Genomic DNA, 24,895 nt, shown 5'->3' with positions numbered 1-24,895 from the left:
GTCTGGGAGCCTGATTCCTCCAGCTCTGCTTTTCTTTCTCAAGTTTGCTTTGGCTAGAAATAAAGCATTTTTTTAATAAAATGTGTACATTGTTGTCTCAATCCATTATTTTATTTATTTATTTATTTATATATTTTTTAAAACTTTACACAATTTTTAAAAGTTACTTTCCATTTATAGTCATTTCAAAATATTAACTATATTCCCCATGTTATACAATACAACCTTGATCTTATCTTACACACAATAATTTGTACCTCTCACTCCCCCACCCCTATATTGCCCCTCCACCCCCTCCCCACTGGTAACCATTAGTTTGTTATATATATCTGTGAATCTGCTTCTTTTTTGTTATATTCACTAGTTTGCTGTATTTTTTAGATTCCACATATAAGTAACATCATACAGTATTTGTCTTTCTCTCTCTGACTTATTTCACTTAGCATAATGCCCTCCAAGTCCACCTCTGTTGTTGCAAATGGCAAAATTTAATCCTTTTATGGCTGAGTAATATTCCATTGTATATATGTACCACATCTTCTTTATCCATTCATCTGTTGATGGACACTTAGGTTGCTTCCATATCTTGGTGATTGTAAATAATGCTGCAATGAACACCGGGTTCATGTATCTTTTCAAATTAGTGTTTTTGTTTTTTTCAGATGTATACTCAGGAGTGGAATTGCTGTGTCATATGGTAGTTCTATTTTTAGTTTTTTGAGGAATCTCCATACTCTTTTCCACAGTGGTTGCACCAATTCACATTCCCACCAGCAGTGTACAGGGGTTCCCTTTCTCCGCATCCTTGCCAACATTTGTTATTTGTGTCCTTTTTGTTGATAGCTATTCTGACAGGTGTGAGGTGATATCTCATTGTGGTTTTGATTTGCATTTCCCTGATGATTAGTGATGTTGAGTATCACTTCATGTGCCTGTTGACCATCTGCATTTCCTCTTTGGAAAAATATCTATTCAGTTCTTCTGCCCATTTTTTAATCATGTTGTTTGTTTTCTTGATGTTGAGTTGTCTGAACTGTTTATATATGTTGGATATTAATCCCTTATTGGTCATATCATTTGCAAATATTTTCTCTTATTCAGTACGTTGTCCTTTCATTTTGTTGATGGTTTCCTTTGCTGTACAAAAGCTTTTGAGTTTAATTAGGTCCCACTTGTTTAATTTTGCTTTTATTTCCTTTACTTTAGGAGACAGATCCAGAAAGATAATGCTGTGATTTATGTCAAAGAGTGTTCTGCCTATGTTTTCCTCTATGAGTTTTATGGTATCCGGTCTCACATTTAGGTCTTTAATCCATTTTTAGTTTGCTTATTTTTTTGTATATTGTGTTAAAAAATGTTCTAATTTCATTTTTTTTTACTGTAACTCTCCAATTTCCCAAGCACCACTTATTGAAGAGACTGTCTTTTCTCCATTGTATATTCTTGTCTCCTTTGTCATAAATTAATTGACCATAAGTGCGTGGGTTTATTTCTGAGCTCTCTATTCTGTTCCATTAATCTGTATGTCTGTTTTCATGCTAGTACCATACTGTTTTGATTACTGTAGCTTTGTAGTATAGTCTGAAGTCAGGGAGCATGATTCCAAGGTGTGTACCTTTTTTTCTTTAGACATAATATTATTGCACACTTAATAGGCTACAGTATAGTGTAAAGCTAACTTTTACATGCTCTGAGAAACCAAAAAATTCATGTGACTCTCTTTGCTTTGATATTATCTTTATTGCGGTGGTCTGGAACCGAGGCTGTGATGTCTCCAGGTCTGCCTGTACTCTCATTTGCCCCATTTTATGGTTGAGGAAACTGGACACAGAGAGTTAATCACTGAACCACAAGCACACAGAGCAGAAAAAGCAGGACCTATTCAGCCAGTCATGCAGTCCAGAGAGGATGGGGGGAGGCATCATTGAGTGTCATTCTGAGGAGTTTAAACTAGGTGCTGTGACCGGTCGGAAAGATCAGTATAAACTCTGGATCAAACACTCTAGTGGCCCACATGAAATGTAGATCAGAGAAGGTGAGGCCGGAGGCAAAGCTCATGAGGGAGGTTCCTGTGGGCTCTGAAAGCACACACACAGAATGATAATACGTTCTGCTCAGCATTGCTGCCTACAAGGCACTGCCACTCCCATTAGCACTGTGTCAGCCCCAGGAGGCAGAATTCATAGTGTCTGTGGCACATATGGGGACACTGAGCCTCTGGCAGCGTGGACGATTGTCACATAACTGGCATCCAGCAGAGAACAGACTCGAACCCAGGTCCTGTGATACTAAATTCTCTGGTCTTCACGAGTTGTCTCCCCTACTTTGGCTGCACCTCTTAGCAAGTCTGACCCACCAAGTACATGGTGAACCCTCCAATTGGTATATCAAATGAGCAAATGAATGAATGAGTGAGTTTTCAATCAAGAGTGTTGGTCCCCTCTGGCTCTAGAGAGTCCTCAGCTTGTATGATAACAGAGACAACAGAAATCGACCCTTGCACTTTTTTTCCATCAATCCAGGGATGATTCCTGGCATATGGAGATGAAGGGAGCTGGGTCATGAGATGGAGGCAGAGTAGGGAGCAGGGCCCCCTTCCTGGTGACTGGACTCAGGCTGTCTATCACCCGAACCCTGAGTTAGCCAGACAACACAGCTCACCACCTCCTCTAACTCCCAGGCTGGTGAGGAAGACACCCCATGTAGTAAATGCCAGCCCAGGCTCTGCGACGGGCTGAGGAGCTGCCCTGAGGAAGTGCTGGACAGCTCCGGAGACAGGTCCTTTGTGGCAAACCTATGAGAAAGTGAAGGCACCAAACAGACTGCAGACCTAGAGGTTGGGGGAAATCTCACTCCTCCACGATTGCTGCTCTGGAGGAAGCCAATGCTGACTCGGAAACCCATCTCCGATATAATGTAAATGATGGAAGTGCTCTTTCCGAAGTATTTTTAAAGTAAGATCATATGTATAAATATGAGAGAGAGAAAGAGAGAGAATGACAGATGGACAGGGTAGTCAGTGGAGTATTTTTAATCCTGGAGTCAGGATTACATAACTACGGGAAGAGAAAAGCTAAGGCAAGTGGTGAGTCATCTGGAGCAAAGACGGGAACAAGTTTCACCCAAACCTCCTTCTCTCTCTGCCATCATCTGTAGGTGCTGAGATCCATGGGACCACGTCAAAGCACCAAAAGAGATGGGCTGGGGTGGTGAAGAACCTCAGTGAAGCGGGCTCAGGGTACAAGGTGGAGCTCGCTGGCTTAGTAGGGGTGCTGGAGATGGAAGGCAGGGTCCAGCCCAGGCCATGCGTGAAGGCTGAGTCTTGGAAACACTCGTCAATTTCCTGGAAATTGGAAAAAGCCTCGGAGTTATTTTCGAGTGAGTTCTTGGCTCTGCACTGCAGACTCCGTGTCATCTTTGACTTCCTATAATTTGGGGACTGTGAAGGCTCCCATCTGAAGTCACAGCCACAGCCTGGGAGACACTGTCTGAAAGGCCACCATGTTGGATGACAGCCTAGCTCCAGGTCTGTGGAGCGCTTGCCACAGCCACCAGGCCAGGGTGAGAGCAAGAGGCTTTAGATGGGAACATCAGAAGCTCATCTTGACTGTCCAGGAGGTAGAGATGGGTGATGGAGGGAGACTGTGGTGTGTCTGCCCCTAGGGAATTTCTGAAAGAGAGAACACCTTCCACCTGCCCCAGGTGGTCTGCAAAGTCATCTGCCTGAGGCAGAGGGCTGGACCAGATGGCCAACCAAGGCTCCTCCTCCCTTTAGAGTTCTTCAACTCTGAATGCATCACTGCTAAAAATACATGCAGCTGTCATAGGACTAGCGCCCATGCCTCCTTTCGTCGGCAGAAAAACTCCTGTGTATACCCTCTGTCTGCCACCATATCTAATAGCTACTGTTTATAGAGCGTTTACCACAGACCAGACACTATGCTTGCCAGGTATTACCACATTTAATCCACTTACCACACTCTAAGATAAAGGCTCATGTTCCCATTTTACAGATGTGAAAACTGAGACATAAGGTCAGTGGCTTAACTGGAATTTTAACTCAGTTTGTGGGACCCATGCTCTTAATCCTGATGACATGGAGCCTCATCCCAAAAGGTTTCATTGCTCCAGAGTTGACCTTCCCCAGGGTTTTGCCCCCTGCAGTATGTTTGGCTGAAGCCAACAAGAGTTATGGGTCCAGAGAGGCAGCTGCTAGTTCCAAGAAAAATGTTGTTTGTCTATGACTTAGACCAAAAGCAGGCAAGAACTTGCCAAGAAAAGGGCCCCCATACCACAACCCATCCAGGGGCCAGCCACCTGTAGTCACTGTCCAAAGATGCTCTTCAAAGCTCTGGCCTGGTCAAAGCAGCTGTGGGGAGGGAGGGGAAAGAAGATCAGAGACAACCTTATCTGTCTTATCAGGGGCCACCATGATTGGCTTCCAAGCAAGCAAAGGGACCTTCTCTTTTTTGTGGTTGCTGTTGGGAGGTCCTGGAGAGAGGCCAAGCAGCAGGCTGTGCACGAGGCAGGGTCTGGGGACAGTAGCCTGGTTTCTGCACTGGCCCAGGCTGCCCGCAGCCCCATCTCCTGCTGCTGGGAGAGGGGAGAGACCAGGAGGGAAATGCCAGGTCATACAGAGACCATGAGAAAGATTCAAGAGTAAGGAAGAAAGAAGGACCATGACAGAGAGTTAGAAAGCCCAGAAGAGCTAGAGACAGAGATAGAGAGCATGAGACAGAAGAGTCACAGAGACATAGACAGACAAAAAAAGTGAGAGCGGGGGCCTGGGACAGAGAACGCAGTGAGTTAACAAATATTTACTGACCTCCCCCTCCACGTGCCAGGCATTATTCTAGGCACTGAGGATACAGCCTTGAGTGAGGCAAAGCCCTGCTCTCATAGAGCCTCCTGTCTGGTCAGGGTAGGAGAGACAGACCATCCACAGGCAAACCCCCAAAACATGATGATTTCAGAGAGCAATGAGAAAATAAAACGGGGTGAGGGGACAGAAAAACTGAGAACCAGGGAGGCGGAGATACCAGGAAAGAGGTCGACAGTGTCACAGGGACCGTGAGTAGACCAAAGAGGGTGGGAGGGAGGAGAGAGGAAGATGAGGGAGGACGAGGGGAAGAAGCAGGAGAAGGGAGGGAGAGAGAGGCACGGAGGGAGACATAGGTAGAGGAACCACAAGAAAAATGACACCAGAGAAAGCAGGAGATGCAGAGGCCATGAGAGAGATACAACAGTTATGATTCCCGAGAAACTATGACAGATGAGAAAGGAGGCAAAGACCACAGAGTTGTGCCTTGAATCAGGGAGGCTGAAGATAGGAACAGAATGAGACAGGCATAGCAGAGAAAATGAGAAACCTAGAGTCCGGAAGACAGAAAGGCTGGACAGAAACCCAGAGAGAGAGAGACGGAGACAGAGAGACTATTGCCATCATCTATTATGGAGTTGAGTTTTCAAAATTGTGGCTGGATCCACGAACTCCAACCTTCTCATCACTTTCTCATCGTTAGTTTTATGATCCTCCCCGATGGGCTCCAGAGTGTGAAAGATATTTGTCTACCAAACAATCTGCATTTCATAAGCAATAATTAATTCACGTTCCCATTTTTTATTCATCAAAGACATCTATAACTGGCAATCAGAGCTTCAGAGCAACAGGAGCTCACTCATGTTGCCATACTGAGTTGCTGTACTTCCAGCCAAAAGCAGAGAAATCTGCCGTTTGAGTCATCAGCCTTGTGCAGCGTGATCACAGGTAAATGCATCCTTTGTGTTGAGTTTGGGGGGATGCTGACAGTAGTTCAAAGGACACAAAGAGAAGCCCTGCTGTCTTCACAGACTCCAGCAGATCCAAGGGCCCAGTTCTCAGATGACAGTCCCAGGAAGTTCCTTCATCCTGCCCGGCATTGGGCTGTGCTACCTGTGCTGAGGTCCTGGTGGAGGTGGGTTCCTTCCTCAAGAGTGCATGGCCGGAAATGGATGCCCACCATCTATCCAGGTAGCCTTTTACATGCAAACAATAACTATTAAAATAACAGCATAAAAGCTTCCATGTAGCCCTCTAGCTACTGTCCTACTTCTTGCCTTCCTCCACAGCCATGCTTGTCGAGGGAGGACACTTCTTTTCTTCCAACCTCCTGTAACTTGGGTCATTACTCTTCTTCCTCTCAAACAATTCTCCGAAAGTCCTCCCTCATCTTCCAAATTGTCCAAGCCAAGGACTTGTTCGAACTCAAGTCTCTTTAGCATTTAATAATGTGGACGTGGCCCTTCCACATGAAGTTTTCAGATGCTAGACTTAGGTCCAGAAGGCTTTGGGGTGAACGTAGGTTTGTCCATGTACCTGTTGGGGCAGTCTCAGGCCTCCCAGGACATCCCTGCCTGAGGCCAGCCACTCATCCCTCTTGGTCTTGGTCTCTGTCGCTTGGCTGCCCTTGTCAATTTTAATCCCTAAAATGACCTTCAAATGGAGACTGGCATTACTTAATGTGCCATCCTGGTCTGTGACACTGGCCATGCTCCCAGCTCTGCTCACATCAACTGCCCTCCTCAAACCATACTCTCTCACAAAGCACTAGCCATGGTTGGAATAGACACAATGCCCAAATCAACACTCTACCTCCGATCTCCCACTCATGTGTTTACTCACTCTGTCCCTCACCTGGAAAAGTTTATGACCTGTCCATCATTTCTGCTTATTAAGCTCCCATTATCCTTTAAGGCCTACTTCCTTCCTATCCCCTGTTGCAGGGAGCCAATCGGATAACACATGTAAGATCTCAGGGGTCCTGCAAAGCATCCTGTAGCAGAGAGAAGCTGATAGATCTAAACATTAAGAGATTCCAAGGAAACAAGCATAGAGAGTATATCTTCTAAGCAAGCATGAAACCAGGAGGAAAGACCCAATCAGAAGAGTCGGAAGCCAGAGAGACACTGGGACAAACCAGGGATGAGAACAGGGGTGAGACAAAACGAGATACTGTTTCACTGCCATGGCCAGAGCTGAGGTTCCAGAAACTCAGCGTTTTAGCCACCAGTCATGGTGCATGAGTGGGCACCATGTGAGTTAAAAGCATGGGGTCAGGGTAGACGATGCCTAACTGCTACAAAAGGCCTCTCTGTCATCATGCCCAGTAGCGATCTCTCTCTGTCTGTCTGTCTCTCCTCTATTCTCCCAAAGCACTTCGTCTTATCACCATTCATATTTCACTTATGGTTGTCGTTTGTGCACAGGAACTATTTTTCTTCTATTGAAAGCATAAAATTTCACAAATATTGGTGACATCAACTCTCCAATTATATATTAAAATAAGGAGAAAATTCTATTTGAAGAAAGACTTAAATAAACGCAGTGTCAAGGGACAGATTTATTCCCTCTCACTTTCAACCTTGTCTATAATTAATTTCAACTTGGAAATCTCGGGTTCATTTATTTATTCAACAAACATTTACTCAGTGCCTATCATACGCCAGGTACCATGCTAAGAGCTTGAGGACCACAAGAAACAAGACACAGTCCCTGCCCTCTAGGAGCCTACAGTAAAGACAAAAAATGACAGGTAAATAAACAGTTACAAGGCAAGGTGGTAGATGTTAATATAGAGATATGTGTTGAGTGTTTGAGAAATACATAGTAAGAGCAATCAGCCACGACTTTGAAGGAGGTGGTGGTTAGGAGAGGCAAGGGTTATCCTTACCCGAATCCTGAAGGACATGAGGTAGTTGGAAAATGGTAGGAGAGGGAGAGAGAATTTCAGTCAGTACAATTAACCCAGAGAAAAGGGAGGGCATGATACAAAAATGAGTGGAAGAGTGGGCTGTTCAGAATGTCTAATAATGGACTGCATGTTGGGGGAGGGGAGGGAGAGATGGGACTTGTGGCTCGTGGGCAAGGGGAGCTGAAGTAGGATATGAAGGGCCTTGCATTCAATACTAGAGAGTTTATATCATGTATCCTCATGTTATGTTAAGTATCTCTATCCCTTTGAAGCGATTTAAGCAGGCAATGGCATGACTAGATTTGAGTGGTGAGTAGAACCCTTCTGGCCAATGTGGAAACAAGTTAGGAAGATATTGCAGTAGTTCAGGTGAGGCATGATAAAGTCTTGGGTGAAGGCAGTAGGGATGGAGAAAATGAACGAGTTAAAATGGTATTAAGTATAAAGAGTCCACAGCCTTCAAGGACTGACTGGATTGCACATTTCCTTTGAACATGTCCTTATGTCAGCAGCCTTCCTGGGTTGTGTTTGCTCTGCCTTGGGCTTTGGTTTTTGGAGCTAATGAACAACACGGACTCAACTCTATCTAGTTGCCTGCACCAGCAACTCACGGATTAACCAGCCTCTGTATTCAAACACACCGAAACGAATTTTTGCTTGCTCTTGGTTTTATTAGAATTGGGTGTCACTCCTGCCTTCTAGTTTCTCCACTTAGGTCCAGACCAAATTCCATAGTCCAAAAAGACAATTTTCTGCCACTAACTTCAGGTTCACTATCCATTCCTACCCTCTTCCACCTTCCATTATTGCCTTTCTTCTCTTCTCATTGCTTCAAAGAGCACTGAATATAGCTGTTTGGACTTAATTCCATCCTTTCCTTGACTGTTTTTAGCCAATCAGGATCAAAGTTTATCTTAGTTGCCAAGGGGAACCATGCTATTAGTTATCTATTCACACATCTTTGAAGCTCACCACCAGTGTGAAAGTTACTTTGCATTAAATTCTAAGGGGGTGCTCATTAACTCGATTATGCTAGAAGAAACAGTTCTAATGCAAGATACTCTTAAAGGAAACTTTCTTCCATCTTGAATATTTTAGACTTATTTTGTAGGGTAGAATTAATTTTTAAAGAAAATTACATGATGTTTTTCTGACAAGCAAAAATAGATTGAAGAAAGAGAGCGGGAGGAGGGAGGAAGAGAGAGAGAGAGACTACCTGAGCACAGAGAAAGACAGAGATAAATAGAGACCAAATGTGACAGAGACAGAGATAGTGCGGGCAAAGATTGCGTCCTATCGGAGTTGCTATTTGCTAGATGCTATCAGGCAACATTTTGGAGACAGTCTATAGAACAGATCATCAAAGACACTTTTTTACACTTTATAAAAGACACCAAGAGCTTCCCTGGTGGCGCAGTGGTTGAGAGTCTGCCTGCCGATGCAGGGGGACATGGGTTCGTGCCCCGGTCCGGGAGGATCCCACATGCCGTGGAGCGGCTGGGCCCGTGAGCCATGGCTGCTGAGCCTGCGCGTCCGGAGCCTGTGCTCCATAATGGGAGAGGCCACAACAGTGAGAGGCCCGCGTACCGCAAAAAAAAAAAAGACACCAAGATTCTGTGGCAAGTATAGATTAGGGAAGTGGCACCAGCACCAACTGTTGATCCTTTAGTTTTTCAGTCCTGATTTCAATGCTTCCAAAGGCTACTATGACTTAACACTTTCGCTTTCTGCTCAATATATGGTATGTCTTGCTGCCATTAACCAGGATCGTAACTCAGTCAGGGCTGACGTGTCATCTACCTTCCCTGGCCCCAACCTGTAACTTGTTCTAATTCCCTCTCCTCCTAGCTCCAGAAATCCCAATGTTTTCAGTTCTCTCACTGATGAAGACCATGTTGAAGTTGTTACCATAAACCTAGTTTCAGGGAGGAATGGAGTAGGGCAGGGGGAACATCAGCCCCCTCCAACTTCTCAAAGAAATAACCACCTACTGCACTTATGTGCAACAATGATTCAGGACCATGGACAACAGATGAGCCAGCCCTCCTTTCCTCCCCTTCCCCATCCCCTTAAACATTAGGTTTTGCTTTGGAAGAGACTAGGGAAATTAAAACACTTAACACTGAAGACGGATGATGGAGGAGGGGTTGGTAAGACATTCTGTGGAATTAAAATGTATTGAGAACTTTATCTTCTATACCTGACTGCACTGACCCTGAACTTTTGCAAAGTTAGGGGTGCTTGCTCTTGGTCAGGCTCAGGGTTATATAGCTACTGGTAATAGATCTGGACTCTGATCCATGCCTATCTCACTGCAACACTCATACCCTTAACCACAATATAGAGGCTTTCTGTCTGAACGAGGCCCCTTAATACGAAGGAATCAGAGTCCCCAGTCTAGGGGGTTTCTCAGATTCTGACCTTTTACATTCTGTATGATCTACACCAACACTGAAAAATTATCTCAAAGTAAAAAAAGACTAAGCAAAAAAGAATAAAAGAGAAGCAAATCATTTTAAAAGAAAAAAAAATCCATCCCTCCTCCACCCTAACAGTCATTTTTTGCCCTGGTCCTGTATATTATGTGCCAGCCCTTGTTGACACACTGACATATTTTCCATCATTGCAATTAAGGCAGTTGTAGTACTTGCATTGTATTTTCCCTTAGTGTCTTATCATAAACCTTTCCCTAAGTTGCTACACTGTCTCCGTAATGATAATTTTTTTTTTTTTTTTTTTTTTTTTTTTGCGGTACGCGGGCCTCTCACTGTTGCGGCCCCTCCCGCCACGGAGCACAGGTCCCAGACGCGCAGGCCCAGCGGCCACGGCTCACCGGCCCAGCCGCTCCGCGGCACGCGGGATCCTCCCGGACCGGGGCACGAACCCGCGCCCCCTGCATCGGCAGGCAGACTCCCAACCACTGCGCCACCAGGGAAGCCCTGTAATGATCACTTTTAATGTCTGTATAATGTTCTAACAAATGGATGCATCACGATTTACTAAACAACCCCCTAATTGTTGAACATTCAGGTTATTTTCAGTTTTTTATTTCATAGACTGTGCTATGATGAGCATTTTTATGTGAAAACTATGTGGGGTGATTGAAAGAGCATAAGCATGGAGTCAGACAGAATAGAGTTAAAACTCAGCTTTGTCCTCTAACCATTAGAAAGAATTCTCAGAGGTTTCATCTTGATGGTGGAGAGAATGTGCATTGCGAGAGCAATGGGGTGAAGGATTGTGAGGCAGAGGCAGGCAACCCACAGAGACAGTTGCAGACGGAGTTGGGAGCTACTGATGAAAAACTTGCCCAACTTTACAACCTTGCCTCCTCCAATCCAGGGCTGAGCAAAAGCTGTTCACCCAGAGGAAGGCATGTAAAGGGGATGTTTCTCCTTTGCTCATATACTTTGGACCTGGGGCCTGACCTGGGCAATATATATATGAAATCAGCGGACAGAAAACTCCTTCAAGAATATATGATGACAGTAGAAAGCTGAGAAACATATCCCCACCAAACCCCTCCCATTCCTCTAAGGCTCGACCCCCTGGGGTTAAAATCCAGCGGTTACCCTTCTGCCCCTGATCAACTTTCCCTGAATTCTTTCTTTCTGAAAAGCCCAAGGACACATCTTGCCTCCTCCATCTTCTGGAGCCGCCAAAATACCTATGAACCCTGATCAGATAGGAGTCAGTCTCCCCAGCTCCTCCCGTCTCTTCCTTCCCAAGGGCAATCCCATGGCTTCCTTTATTGTAATCTCTTCTGCTTCTCCAGGAGGGTGGACAAGCCTGGGAGTTACCAGGTTTCTGGAATGTCCCATGGTTGCTGTCATAGTCCTTGCTTTAGGAAGGCTGGCATCCTGATGGGATGGTCCTGGGCTCTTAGATGACCTCCATGTGTCCTCCTTGACTCTTGAGTGTGGACCTACATGTCTTCAGAACCAAGTCTGAAGATGCATCTAGAGAAGGCCATTAAATAGATCAGAACCAGTGGCCATTCAAGTGCTTCAAACTCCAGATGGTGATTTGTTCCCAGGGCACCTCCAGACTGAGTGGCTCCTTCTTTGGTGTGGCCCCTTTTCCGCACCTATATATTAAAGGGAGGTCATCCTTTAAATATCCCCAAATCTCCATGGTCAACCCTACTTATGGTACAGGGGTAGGCAAAGGAGTGAAAAGAGAATAGGAGCCTGGAGGCAAGCCTGCCCACCAGATTCCTTCCAGAAAGCACCCCCATCACACTCCCCACCAGCATGTCTTTGCAATTTCCAGTATGTAGCCAAAAGGGGAGGCCGAGCTCTTGTAGCCCCCCAGAGCAGTAGGCCTTGACAGGGGAAAGTTGCTGACCAGTCCCTTCTCCTTGGCTGTCAGAGCTAATCAACATCAGGGCAGTTAATGGGGAACACAAAACCTATTTAAAAGCTGCGTTTACCACTTGGCTGGTTCCATCACAGTGTGTAATAGCCAGGTGTCACCCTCCCTCTCAAAGTGCCTGTCTCAATGCTTCCTTGAGCTTCCAGGGTTAGGAAGTTTCTGCCAAGAACCCCCTGAGGAAGACTCCCCCACTCCCGCTCCACCCCCATCCTCACCATAGGCTTCCCTGCAGGCTCCCGAGGTAAGAGATTCCCCAGCCCAGCTTCTGGAAGGCCTCCAGGCTCTCCTCATAGCACAGGAGGATTTCTTGCCACCTGCTATAATGGCTATGGTGCCCATCCCATGCCCCTCCAAGAATCTGGATGGCAACGGGACATGATCTACTGGCTTGAGACCTCAGTTTCTCCAACCTTCCCTTTAAGTCCAAATGAGCAGGGTAACTTGCCACAGCTTCCTGACATGTGCACCTCCTCTTCCCACCCCTGAATCTCTCTCACTAAGGATCTGACTGGGGGCAGAAGAAAAGCCAGGGATTCCATTTGATAAGACCCACAGCTCTCTCCTCTCTGCTGTCCACCTACCCCACAGCTCTGTCATCAATCCCACCGCACCCCACCCATCGGCATTTAAGCATTTTATATCCCTTAAGCCAACAGTGTCTTCACTTGCCTGCCCCTGACCAGCCATGGGCAGTGGTTGACCTGTGGGTATACAATCTTTAAAGGGGAAATTCTGGGACCTTGAAGGGGGCCCATACTCTGATCGCCAAAAGTGACTCTCTTTTTATTCATCCAATAAATATCTTATGAGTACCTAGTATGTGGCAGGCACTGTACTTGGCCTGAGGATACAGTAGTGAGCAAAGCCTGTGATTTAGAGGTAGACACAAGCAGGAGCTGGATAATCGCACGAATACCTAATTACACACTATTGCATGTGCTATACAGGAAATGCACAGGGGTTCCCAAGAGCAAATAACAGGGGTCTTGACCTGGGGTCAGGGAGAGCTTCAAGGAAGCCCCTTGAAGGAAGCAGTTGTGTCTATCTTCGTTCCTGGTGCCTGGAAGCGTCTGGCACACAGAAGCTTCTCGGGTCCTATTTATGGAGTTAGCAAGGAATGCTGGTCACCTCCCCGTCACTGTCTCCATCACCTGCTCCATCCTTTCAACCACAAACGTCCCCATCTCTATAGCTAGTCTCAAATCTGACTTTACCCAAACAAGTGTCAGTCTTGTAGCAGAAGCTGGTCTGGCTGTCCTTCCCTCCTCCCATATAAGTGGTGTGAACACCCTTTGGATGAGCCTGAGAAGAAATCTGTTTCCGTGAGATGAGCAAAGTATCCAACCCACTGCTACTCTGACACCCCCGGCACTCTCCTCTGAACACGCACGGCCAGAGGACGTTTCTCCGGAGGAGCCTGGAGAACGCAGCAGCTCAAGTTGGAGATGGGAGCTTCTGCCGCATGGACCTCCCCCCGGGTAAGGTGCTGGGAATCTGGACTTCCCAATGACCAAGGGCTCCCCGGGGTCAGCTACTCCCAGGGCAAAGAGCAGCTGTTTCCCATTCTTGCATAAAGGGAGCATGCTTATGCTGGGAAGGTGAGGGGGGCTTGTCTCCCAGGAGGTGCTAGAAATGTTCAGAGTTGCTGTAGCCCCGTATCGGGTGGATCTCCACAGCACAAGAGGCGAGGCATCTGGTGTCCACACATCTGGCCACTCCCAATGGCACCTGGAGGAGCTGCCCACACAAGCTGCTCCATGGCATCTCTCCATCTTGCACACGACTAGGTCACAGTGAAAACAGAAGGCCTGGCTTCTGCCTCTGCAGCCAGACAGAAGCCGTCAGAGCTTTGCTCACACAAGTGCATAGCCCCAGACAGGGTGGAGAAGCATGAAACATACATACTGTGGGTCAGGAGCTGCAAAGCCAAATCCAGACAGCCTTCACTCACTGTGTAACCTTGGAAGTACCTTTCTTTCTCTGAGCCTTGGGTCTCTTCCATGAATAAGGAGGGGTAGGGTTAAGTCAGTGGCTTTCCAGTGGTTTTCCATGGGCCTTAGCATCCCCTACAGGCAAAGAGGAGGCCAAGGTGCAAAGATGTGAGCTCCCTGCAACCTCGCTGCAACCGGAGTAGCACCTCTTTTATTGCTTTGTACGTACAGCTTCTGCAGAAAAGTTTCACTTAGGAAAAAAAAGTTCATCGCAAAGAGCAAGTTTGAAAACCACTGGAGTGATAGTGCCTGAGACCCCTTCTAGCTCTGACATTTTATGATTTATGAGTAAATAAAATCTATATATGAAAGAGGCCTGGAACATGGTAGGGATGCAATAAATGGGCTCCATTATAACTGCTCTGTTCTCCATGTGTCATGGGAGCTCCTGATAAATGCTCGGCTGAAATACAGAGACTAGTCTTACACAGGATCTTCAAGTCGAAGAACCACACTTGGAGAGGCTCCATAATTATGTGCTGATGGATCAATGCAGGAAGAAAGGAGGGCAGAGAGTGCACAAAGAGAGAGGAAGGAGGGAAGTATAAGTGCCAGAGTCAGGGCCTAGGAGCCCTCAGGGCACAAGTTCCAGCAAAAAAGGGGTGAGACCCCAGACCCCCGGCCGCCAACTCCATCATTTAGGCCTCGCATACTGGTTGCCATGGAGATGGGGGAGCGTGGGCCCAGAGCACTGGTCTTTCCACCAGGGGCAGCATCTGCTCCCCTTGATTTTATCCCATCTAAGAAGGCATGGCGGGGGGAGTCTTCGCACTGCCCTCTCCCTGTCTCCCCATTGCCTCCTCCCCCACTCCCACTCCCCTCCAGGACTCCCCCGGGCAGCCGAAGGCCGGGTCTCCTTTGGATGGAGGTCCTGGCACCGCATGCGGGCTCACGTGCTGCTTGAATATATGAGGGGAAAGGGGCAGATGTCGTGGTCAGAGAAGCCAGGTTAGGAGGGCTGGGTGGGGCGGTGGGATGTGAGCCCGTGAGCCAGGGAACGACGTGCTCAGAGCAGCAAAGCTGGAAGGGATAGGTCTGCCAGGCTGCAGAGGGCGGAGCCGAGGCGAAGAGGCGGCAGCTGGGAGGCTGTTGGAGTAGTTCAAGTGAGAGAGAATGAAGGCCCGGCGTAGGACAGCGGCAGGGGAAATGGACTGGAAAACTGAGCCCTGGAATTGCGAGGGGGCAGCAGAAGCTGGATTTGTCACTTGGATGGAAAATCTCAGAACCTCCGAGCAGAAAGGCATCTACGAGATCTCCTAGTCTGGCTTTTCCCAAAATACCTTGCCTGGAAAACTGGCCCCATGAAGAGGTTCCACCAGAAAGATGTCCAGGGTCAAGTTAGATCTGGAAATGCCAGCATAGATGACACTCATCAGCAGGTAAAGGTCCAGACAGGCCCTGCTGTAAAGGAGTTCTTATCTTAACCTTATTTGACTCAACTTTAAATTTTCACAGAAGTCCTGATTTAAAGACACATATTTTGTTTAATCCAACTTTGTATTTTAACTGACCACAGAGCGTTTCTCGTCTCCTTCAGAAACACCTATAGGGACTTCTCTGGTGGTCCAGTGGTTAAGACTCCACGCTTCCACTACACGGGGCACTGGTTCGATCCCTGATCGGGGAACCGGCATGCCGTGAGGTGTGGCCGAAAAAAAGTAAAAAATAAAATAAAGATGCGTTGGTGGTTACTATTTAAAAAAAGAAAGAAAGAAAGAAAGAAACACCTGTGTACACCTTCTGGAACATTAGGAAATTACTGATCTCAACAAATATATACCATACACAATGTACATGTCGGAGAGAAGATTCAAGATGCTTGGCTGTCCCAGCACTGATCTCATCTCAGAGTCAGGAATCCAACCTCTGGGATCAGGCCTAAAAAATGAATGCTTAACACGGAAATAACTGCATGTATGACGTCGCATCTAAACTATGAAAAAAGTAAAACACCTGAAAATTCAACAGCTAAGTGACCTATGGTATAATTCCTTGACGTAACTCTTGCATGATGATTATGAATATTACGTAGTTACACAGGAAATCACTTAAGATTGGATATATTGTAAGAATTGTTGAACTGCAGTTTGTTAAAAAGAAAAATACGTATGGTAAAAATAAGGACAGGAAGGAAATACATAGCAGATATTTTTTTTAACCATAAGAGAGTTTCTCTGAATGTTAGATGTAAGGGTTCTAAAGTCCCCCTCTAAGTGGCGACTGGCAAGTACATCAGGTTTCTATGAGTCCAGTCAGTTTGAGTTGGTTCCCTGAGTCTCATTCCCTGCAGGCACATTGAGTATCTGAACCTGCCCAGGTGAACCCTGGCATCCCTGTCAAAGTATGGCCCCTAAGGAGACCCTTCCAGAATAGCACACATCTGATGGCCTCATCTCACATACTCAACTTCACCAGGGCAAACGGGGCTTGTAAGAAAGAATGACTGGAGCATGGGAAGGGTGGGATTTGACTCAGAGCAGACCCTCTAGGAGAGTTCTACATTGTCTGGTTCTGGACCTAGGCTACATATTGGCCTCAATTGAAAATATTTTTTTAAAAAAGTACTGAGGCAGGGCTCCCCTGGTGGTATAGTGGTTGAGAGTCTGCCTGCCGATGCAGAGGACACGGGTTCGTGCCCCGGTCCGGGAAGATCCCTCATGCCGCGAAGCGGCTGGGCCCGTGAGCCATGGCCGCTGAGCCTGCGCGTCCGGAGCCTGTGCTCCACAACGGGAGAGGCCACAACAGTGAGAGGCCCGCGTACCACAAAAAAAAAAAAACAAAAACAAAAAAGGACTGAGGCAGAAGTCCGTCCCTCAGATACTGCGATTTAGCTCATGTGGAGTGTGGCCTGAGCGTTGGGGTTTTTCAAAGCCCAGGTGATTCCAGCGTGCACCAGGGTCGAGAACACTGGTGTAAGATGTCCATGAATCTGGCCTGAGTTTGGAGGGATGGAGGTGCCCGTCACATCCTAAGGGCTTGGCTTGAAGTTGGCACTCAACACTGCAGGGCACAGAGGGGGTGCCTCTCAGGGCCCGGGGTCAATGTACTGGGAAGGGCATGTATGTCAGGCTTTGCGGGGTGATGCCACTGGGTTCCCTCTGAGGGAGGGGCTCTTAAGTCAGACAGGGGGCTAATCCCTGGGGCCCTGCTTGCTCCCCAGCATCCCTGGTTTGGGAGAAAGCTCTGGCCCAAGGCTCAGGGGCTTTTCAAATGAAGACATTGCCACTCGCCAAGTGGATGGTTTGCAGGGCTAAATGACTTAATATTTTTGGAGTACAAGGAACAAAACCGCCGCAAGACACTATTGTTTTCCCTGCTATAATAGATGGGGCTCGCTCTTTTCTGCCGTTAAAGCACAAGCTACAGCTATTTTTCTTTTTTTAACCAAACACCGCTGAATGTGAAACATCGATTTTTTTTTTTAAACTGAGTTTCAAACTGAGAAATGTCTTGATTCCAGAAGTCAATCACCTTGAGCGTCATAGGAGCTTCCATTGGTGCCATGGTACGAAGGACGAGGGGCTCCAGGGAAGCTGACTCCTCACGCCCCCCACCCTCCTGGCTCCTGCCCTACCTCCAACTCCACAGCCACTGCCCCAAGGAGAGGAACCTTCCCGTTCTCCTTCTGAAGGGCCCATGAGGATCGTTCTCTGCCTTGTGTGGTTGTCAGCTTCTCTTCGGGAGGGTCCAAGGGGTCCCTCCCTGCCCTTCCAACCACGCCCACACCCAGCGCACAGGCCCAGGCAGGAAGGACATTCAGAACCTCTGCCCCATTGGGCCACTCAGGACCACTGCATACAGTTGTGCTGGTTGCTCACTGCCCAGCTCTAGAGAGCGTGTCCCCATTAGTGCTGCCCAACTGCTATTTAAAATCATTTCTTAACTTGCTCGTTGTCTGCAGGTAAAGTCCAAACTCTTCAACGTGGCTCCCAGGGCCCTGCCTGGCTTTGCTGTTCAGCCACCTCAAGCTTTATCTCCCCCATCTCTAGCTCTGGAATCCTGGGTTTCTGTCCCTTTCCGAAAGAAGCATGTTTTCTCTGCCCATGTCTTTCCCACATGCTATGCTCTCTGCCTGCAATGCTCTCCTCCCCCTCAGGCAAACTCTACTCCTTCAGCTTACAACTAAAACATCACTTCCTCCTGGAAGGCTTCCCTGATTCCCCCCGCCCCATTGGGTCCCTCTGCCACGAGTTCTGTGGCATCTTATACTTCCCTTGGCACAGCTGTCCCTTCATATAATTGAAATTTACTCTTCTCTGCTAGAGTGCAAGCCCCTGAGGGCATGAACCATGGTCTCTTGTTCACAACCATCTCTTCAGTGTCAGCCCAGACACTGGCAGGTGGCCGGAGCTCAATTAATGAGTTCTGATTGCATGAATGAATGAATGAATGAGTCAGTGGCTGTGATTAGAGGGCTCCTCGCCTTACGTGTGGAGCAGTCCTCCTTCACCTCTCACGTATTTGCTCAATCTGTACCTCAGTATCCCTGATTAAACCAGGAGCCTGACTGCCCCAAACTCTGTCCTTCTCAGCTGAAGCTCTGGGACCCACTGGGCTCTTTCATGTCCCCTCCTTGGAGCAGAGCAGACACCTGCATCCCAGTCCCCGTAGGGCCAGTTGCCAGTTGCCAGTTGCAAAGAGGTTGATTTGATCATAGCCAAGGTGCTGATGCCTTCGACCTAGACTCTCCCGGGTTCCTAGACTCTCATTGCCTGGCCCCACCCCCCAGGTCACAAGAGTGAAGAGCTTTACAGAGTAACCTCATTTCAACTGCGCAACCCTTTGAAATGTTATTATTATTTATAATCATCATTTTACAGATGAGGAAAATGAGGAACAGAGGTGTTAAGTAACTTACCTGATATCACACAGTAAGCAGTGACTATACTGGAATTTGAATGTAGTTCAGATTAACTCCAAAGTCTTTGCTTTACACTCATATTCCCTGAACTAAGCTCAGATTTACTCCAGTGTAGGACTCAGAGCCTTAGATGGTGACTATCCCTCCAGAGCCTGCCTTCCCAGGGCCCCGCGTCCCTCCATGTGCACTGACTCTGTGGAAGGGACCCTGGCAAGTCTCTGGCTCAAGACTGGGAATGCTTCACCTGTCTCGCCAAGGGGGTCTGGGCTCCCCGTCTTGTCCCCTCAGCCTGCGTCCCTCCCCCGCTCTAAGCAGGCACGGAGGACAGCGTTCATGGCATCTCCTCGGACGATCCTTCAGCAGCCACAGTGCTCCTCAATCTTCCTCTCGATGTCACTGCACTTTCTCAGCACTGGCAGTGTCACCTTGGACTGGGAAGGCACAAACAGTCCTACAGTCATGGGGAAAAATAGGCAAAGAAATTACATTTCCTCCGAGACCATTGTGAAACGCGTGTGACTTACCACCTTTGTGTTGAATGGCTTCAGCTGTGACTTGCAGGACCCAGATTCCATTTTTGTTGAAAAAATGAAGGCAATTGGTACAGGGAAAGGAGCTGACGGGGAGAAAAGACACCTGGGTTCCAGTTCCAGCTTGGTCGTCTGCCTGTTTTAAAACCTTCGTGGCTTCTTTTGCCCTTAAGATGATTCCCAAACTCCTTGAAGTGGGGAACAAGGTCCTGCACCATCAGGGCCTAGACATTTCTTGTGTCTCACTCTTCCCAAGGATGTCCCACTGTTCCTCTGAAGGCTGTGCTCTCTCTCCTACCTCTGACCCTCATAGTTGTCCTTGGAGCTGTCTCTTTGCTCCCTCTTTGCCCAGAAAATCCTTACTCATCGTTCAGCTTAAATGTCACCTCCTCCAGGAAGTATTCTATGATCATCACAGCTAGACGAGGTCAAATTGCTAATACTCCCACATCACCGTGAATGTCTTCCAATGGAGTATGCATTGCAATTTCATGTATTTTTTCCTGTCCATTTGTCTAACCATCTGCAGTGGAAGCTTCCAGAGGGCCACTTCATCTGTTTTGTTTACCACTGTTTCCCTAGCGCCTAGCATAATGCCTGACACAGTAAGTGTCGAAAAGCATAGACTGCATTAGTGAGTGACTAAACAGATCAGTCAGGATTCTTAGTTGCAAGCAACAAAACCATACACGCCAAATTTAAGGAGAAAATAAATTTATTATATGGGGCTGTTGGGTAGCTCAGCAAATCACAGCACTTTCTGGAGAACCGGGCTCAGGATCACACAGCAGAACAATGGCCAGCCACAGTGTAGGACTTGTTTGGGGAAGACACCACTGCCACCTTCCGTGAGAGCAAACCTCCGTAGCTGAGACCACCGCCATCCCCAACCGCGGATCCTGACCCCTCCAGCAAGAATTGTGCCCCGGATCCTCTGGGAACTTGAACTTGCTGAGACACCCCCCTCCCTCTTCTTTATGTTATTAACTCCTGATTGAGGGAATGAGGCTGGTGGCCTGATGGGCAGAGCCGGGGTCATGTGCGCACATCCTAGCTGCAGGGGAGCCTGGGAAAGGGAGCACTTGGCATTTTCATGTTCTTGGGTGGGGGATGGGCTCAGTTTCCCAGCAAGAGTCAGTGGGAGGGGAATTCCTAGGACTGGAGCCCACATGCTGGGTAGTTCACAAGAATGCGAAACCACTACAAGCAATGATCCAGTGAAGGAGTCAATAAGCAAAAGGCCTTAGGCAATTTCTGTCCCTGTCACGACCTCAGTTTCTTCATCTGCAACAGGAAAACTTACTAGTCATTCAGTTCCCTTCTGGCATTAACATTCTATGGTTCTAGCTTTGAGTTGTTTTATTCTTCTACCACCTGATGGTACAGAGGGTACAACCTGATCTAGGGAGAGGAGAATCTCCCCCAAAGTCCTTCTATCAGACAGGACAGCTTGGGTTACACCACAGTAGCAGACTAACCCGCAAATCCTAGGATGGAACGCACCAGCGGAGACTGCTACAATAAAGAAGGGGCTTTGCTCTCTAGAAAAGGGAGGGGCTCTTCACCCACTTCTGTTGGCGCTTTCTGCGGCTCATAGCAATCCGTGTTACCTTGAACTCTTCTGAAGGAGCATCGTATCTGAAAGGCTGAAGAAGAAACTAGCTATTCCACCAAAGAGGTCAAATTCAAAGGCAAGTAGCTTCACAGAGGAGGGGGGTTTGTGAGCAGTAATACTGATGACGATTTGTTCTTTGATTCAGCCCTTCCTTGAGGAAATATTTATGGAGCCTGCCCTATGCCTCAGGTACTGTGCTAACCACAGCGGATATGATAGTGAACAAGACAGAAAAGGTCTGTAGTTTATATTCTAGTGGGGAGGAAAGAGAAGACATAGGTAAATAAGTAATTAACAAAGATGCTTTCGGATCGTGGTCAGTGTTATGAAGGCATTAATCAGTGTGGTACAACACAGAAGGAAGTGTATAGGCAAAAGGCACTTTAGCGCGATGGTCAGAGAAGACCCCCCTGAGATGACATTGAAGCTGAAACCTGGTTAATAAAAAGAGGGAAGGACAAGCCGGGCAGAGGGAACAGCCAGATGAGAAGACTCAAAAATAAGAACAAACATGGCTGGAAGACTGTAGAGGACAAGGTCGAGGAAGTGGATAGGATCTTTAAGCATGGACTCTATATGGATTCTAAGGATAACGTTTTGAGGGGAGGGTGAATGGACTGGCTTGAAGCAAGAGAGTGACACGATCCGACTTGATTTTGTGTTTTTTCAAAAGATCACTTTGGCTGCTGGGTGGAGAAGGCATTGTAGGGGAGCAAGGTAATGACAGGGCAAACACAATCCCTAGTTCAGTAGGAACGAAATAGCCAGCAGAGAGTCTTGGCTTTAGTTGCTGTTGCAGACAGTAGATGCTGCTGGTACTATAAAGAGTTACCATGACCAGGGGCAGGGAGGAGGTTTTTGTCTGTGAATCCCTAGAGGAGAGTCATCTAAAAGTCCTTGTACTAGTCAGAATAGCATAGGCTACACCGCAGTCCCCAATTAAGCCCCAAGCCTCAGAAATTTCATGAACAATGTTTTATTACTTGCTCACACCTCATGCTCATTGTGGGTTGGCCTGAGGTCTCTGTTTCTCACAGTCACTTGGGGATCCAGGCCGACTAAGGTGCCACCCTCTTTAGCCTGGTCTTTGTCGCTGAGGCAGGCAGCGGAAGAGCACGTGGGGAGATCTCACACATACCCTTCTGTATTTTGTCCTCATGTCTCACATCCCATCGCCCAGAACCAGCTCCACGTCTCCACATAACTACAATGAAGCTAGGAAGTGTGGTCTTCTGTGTACTCGGGAGGAAAGGAGGACTGGATATGTATTGGCACCAGCGATGTCTGCTACGGACCTGAAATCAGAAGTGAGTTCTCTTCTGGTAAAAAGAAAAAAAAAAAGCAGGGAGGAAGGAAGTGGGTGGAATCCATAGAAGAGAGCCACAGAAAGATGGATGAGAGACCAAAGAACTACCCAAAGGAAAAATAGAGCTGCTTTTCTGCTGGGATCTCCAATGTGAGTTGGGAGCAAAAAACCCACTTGTTTTAGGATAGATATAGATGGATCTGGCTGTTACACGATGGGAGGGGCAGGCACTCAGTGCTGGAAGGTCATTCAGTACAGAGCCTTCAGTCACCAGAAAAGTGCACTTACCTCCATGACCTCCCTCACCAAGCTTCAGTTTCCTGGCTTCTTTCTGAGGTTTGCATAGGTACGTGCACATGCTGGAGACTTCTGTAAACCTTTTTGCATTATTATGTGATCTTTCTATTTGACACTTGCTCTGTATTATCAACAATACCATTTTTCGGTAATAATCATGGCTGCATTTTTATCACTACCTTCTGAGCATTTCACATGTCATAGCTAATTTAATCCTCAAACAATCCTATAAGGTAGATACTATCATCATCACCATTTTACACAGGGGGAAACTGAGGCACAGAGAGAGTAAATAACTTGCTTAAAGTGTAACAGCTAAAGGTGGAAGAGCTGGGAATGAAACCCAGAGGGCCTGGCTCTGGAGCCCCTGCTCTCAAGCTGTAGACCACACTGTCTTCAATACAGAACGTGCCACATAGGACACGCCAAGACCCGTGGTTGCTCCAAAGAGCACCTCCCCCAGGAGGAGAGGAGGAGAGCAGAAAAGCCTCTTCAGCCACGTTCCCGAACTGGTGACTTGTGACTTCATAGGAGAATGAACCATCCTCATGTATATCCACACAGGAACCGGCCTGAACACCATAGGTAAATAGCAGGCCTCGGTGTACTTGAAAAACAGCCAATCATAGAATAAGTAGAGAGAAACAAAGCAAACAGTTTAGAAAGTCTTCTCCCTTTTCACTTTTTCTACTTCACATTGGTTTTTTTTCCCAAAAAAATATTTTCAAACATCTCCGACAAGGAAGACACTCAGTTAATGTTGTAAAGGAAAATAAGGACGGGAAATGAGGAGTATATATCATCATCTCTTCCCTCCAAGAATGCGCCATCTACTCAGGGAAACCAAACAGAATCACATGACAAATATAATCATTTTAACAGAAGAGATAGCCTTACAATTAATTCTAAACAAAACAGTGTGATTCATTGTTGAATAAGTGGTCCAGGGCCTTCCCTGGTGGCGCAGTGGTTGAGAGTACACCTGCCGATACAGGGGACACGGGATCATGCCCCGGTCCGGGGGGATCCCACATGCCGCAGAGCGGCTGTGTCCGTGAGCCATGGCTGCTGAGCCGGTGCGTCCGGAGCCTGTGCTCCGCAACGGGAGAGGCCACAACAGTGAGAGGCCCACGTACCACAAAAATAAATAAATAAAAGTGGCCCAGATGATGGGAATTATGGAGGGCAGGGGTGGAAGCAGACTGGGGGTGGTAACACTGAGCTGCGCGAGCAAGGAAGGCTTGGAGCAGGAAGGGGAATTTGAATCAGGTTTTGGAGGACGTGGCAAGGACCAAATTAAGCCGACGCTGGGGCTGGCTGCGCTGGGGCACTGACACTGGGAGGACTCTGTCAGCTCTGTCTAGGGTTGGAGGCCACTGGACAAGATATTCACCATACATGGGCTGGGCAAGGGTCCCTGGACAGACCCTGCCCTCAAGGAAGCTCCCACCATGGGCTGAAAGTTCTCAGAACAGCAAGTTAAGAAAAGATGCAGCAGCAGGCCAAAGACAGGAAAGAGAGATGGAAGGTGCGTTTTATGAGTCCATAGGCTCTGCTGAGCCCCTGTTAGTTGCTCTTCCTATAGAGCAGACTCCTTGTCTCAGGGTAGCCACGCTCAGCGTAGCTGCCTGAGCAACTGCAGAAGCCCCTAGAGGGTGCCCAGGGCTGGGAACAAACGTGTTTTTAACTGTAATACCTACAGTCCTAAGGCTGCCAGCTTCTATGCTTTGGAAAATTTGTTTCCAACACACACACACACACACACACACACACACACACACTCATACAAATTAAAAAAAAACCAACATTAACAAAAACCTACACGTTTCCCTGTTGCATGAGTCAGAACCCTCATCCCACTCTAATTGGTTTTAGAAAGAAAATAAATGTATCAAAAGTTATTAGACAGTTCATAGAATTTAGAGAAGGCCAGAGAGCTGGTCTTCTACCCTGCCTAGCCCACTTGAGGACAGGGCCCCTGTGTTCAGGGCCCAAGCACTGAAGCTTGCTTCGTAGCCCTGAGGCATGGAATCCCATTCCCAGAACCTCGGTCGCTGCTGCCTCTGAAACCCTGATGGCCCTCCACCACTCTCCACCTCTTGCTAATAGCATGGTTTCCCCATGGCGCCTCCTTCCTCTCTTCTGAGCTGCTTCTCTTAGAAGCAGCTGATTACAGGATCCTAGGTCACAT

This window comes from Globicephala melas, chromosome 1, assembly GCF_963455315.2.
Source record: "Globicephala melas chromosome 1, mGloMel1.2, whole genome shotgun sequence".
Lineage (NCBI taxonomy): Eukaryota > Metazoa > Chordata > Mammalia > Artiodactyla > Delphinidae > Globicephala > Globicephala melas.
Note: the sequence above shows the minus strand (reverse complement) of the source record.